The 1,879-nt window shown below is 48.0% G+C and overlaps 1 long non-coding RNA gene across 2 annotated transcripts in view; it reads right to left on the minus strand.

Annotated features, from left to right (window-relative positions):
• The window catches only part of LOC109304992, a 52,492-nt gene that overhangs the window by 6,463 nt on the left and 44,150 nt on the right, over positions 1-1,879 (minus strand). For both annotated transcript variants that reach the window (XR_002099528.1, XR_002099529.1), the window contains exon 3: positions 794-975. This is a non-coding gene — a long non-coding RNA (uncharacterized LOC109304992). The remainder of the gene's footprint in view (positions 1-793; positions 976-1,879) is intronic.

Here is a 1,879-nt window from a genome sequence, read left to right on the forward strand (position 1 = left end):
CTTGAGTTTCAAAGAAGATGGAACTACAAATACCTGGCTTTATATCCCACCATCAAGGGACAAATCTTATTGCTATTGTAAAAATATCCTGAGGCACAAACAAAGCTGGGAAAGAAAAAGTAAAGATTAAAAAAAAAGAAAATTAATAAAAGTTGGCGAGTACTATTTGGGGTTGAAATTTTATAACATGCCACTAATAGAATCCACTATACTAAAGTCTTCCATGTTATAAGGGTGTAAAGCACAGGTGGATGAGTTGGGCCCTAAATATTTGCCATCCTGCCCATGTTTTTTTCTTTCAGAGGGAAGCTCCTGTTATATCATACATTCTCATTCAATGCAGATCGACTTCCCATCTTCTTGATCACTGATCGGATACTTAGTAGATGATCAGTTAGGTAGTTTAGTGTGTGTGGAGGATGTGTTTGATGGAGGACACAGAACCTCCCAGCTGGGGCAAGCTGAGATACACTCTGTGATCTTAAGGCATCATGTGGGCTACAGACCCTTGAATTTTACAGCCCAGGCAGGGCGTGTGGCATTGCAAGATCTGACATCCTTAGGGTTGAGGCTCTTACACCCCATGATGACCCAGCCGGCTTATGGAAGTTGTTGCAGGTTTTAACTTTCTTTGCTGTCTTTTTCAAGTGTTCATGATAGCTCAGTGTCCAGTGCAGCATCACACTCATGTAGACAGGTGCTTCATGCTTCAGTCTGTGACCATCCAGGTAGATGTTCAGCTCCTGGGCAGCACTGGCATTGCATAGGTGGAAACTGCTGGAAATTGTCTTACTGGTGCTTGGCTAGAGGCACCACATCTTGAAGTAGTCAGCCAGTTTTGCGACATCACTGTTCAGAATGTGTTCTAGTTTGAGAAAATCTGGGCCTGGAATCCACAGCAGATGTTGTCAGCACAGGCTGTTGGTCTGTCTTCTCTAAGTACTTGTCTTTTCACCCATGTGCAGCCTGAATTGTCTGTTGTGGAGGAACAGTTTGACAACATCAAACACCCATGCAGGTAGGACTCTTGTTATCTTTGCAAGCAGACCCGTGTGCCAGCAGTGCCCATTAGACAGAGACAGAAGAACCTGTGGCAGGAGATCCATGGCCGGGTGCCAGGGCACAGGCACTTGAAGCCCTCTAACTCTACTCATCTGGGGAGGGCTCTAGGTACCCACAGGTGAGGTGCTACTCAGCCAGGGCTTTGCAGATCCAGACAACCTGCCACTGTACATGGCTGGGACTACTCACATTGGTGGGGGACTTGCCTTCTCCCCCATGCCTGTGCCATGTATGCTCACTGTGCCAGGCCTGGTCTATAGTTGAAGTGCTTCTTCTGATATTCCAGCTGCCCCCATAGGGCCACATGAGCCAAGGGAGAAGGAGATAGGCCGGGCCCCTGATGAGGATTGAAGGGGTGATGATGTCACTAATAATGAAATTAGGGACCTTAGGAACATAGTACCCACTCTCCCTCACCCCAAAGAACAGGAATTTTGGCTAGAGGTGGGCATTGTCCTCATCAGCTGTGTGAAAAATGGTGGCCCAGTTGTGCACTGGATGCCTGGGTTTTGTGTGTATGCGTGTGCAGTACCCACAAAGAATGCAGGCATCTGGGACACACATACGCAGACACGCATAGACGGAACCCAGGCATCCAGGACACACACACACACACACACACACACACACACACACACACACACAACCACACACACTTTGCGGCTGCAGAGCATGCTGAGTGGGCGTGTGGGTCACTCATGGCCATGAAGGCTCGTGGTGTGATGAGCCACTGCCCTGTGAGGTCCAGGTGGATGACTGTGATGTCCCTGCCAGGCGATCATAGTTTCATAGTTTCATAGTTTCATAGATTTAGGGT

This window comes from Gavialis gangeticus, unplaced genomic scaffold, assembly GCF_001723915.1.
Source record: "Gavialis gangeticus isolate Ggan-Ray unplaced genomic scaffold, GavGan_comp1, whole genome shotgun sequence".
Lineage (NCBI taxonomy): Eukaryota > Metazoa > Chordata > Crocodylia > Gavialidae > Gavialis > Gavialis gangeticus.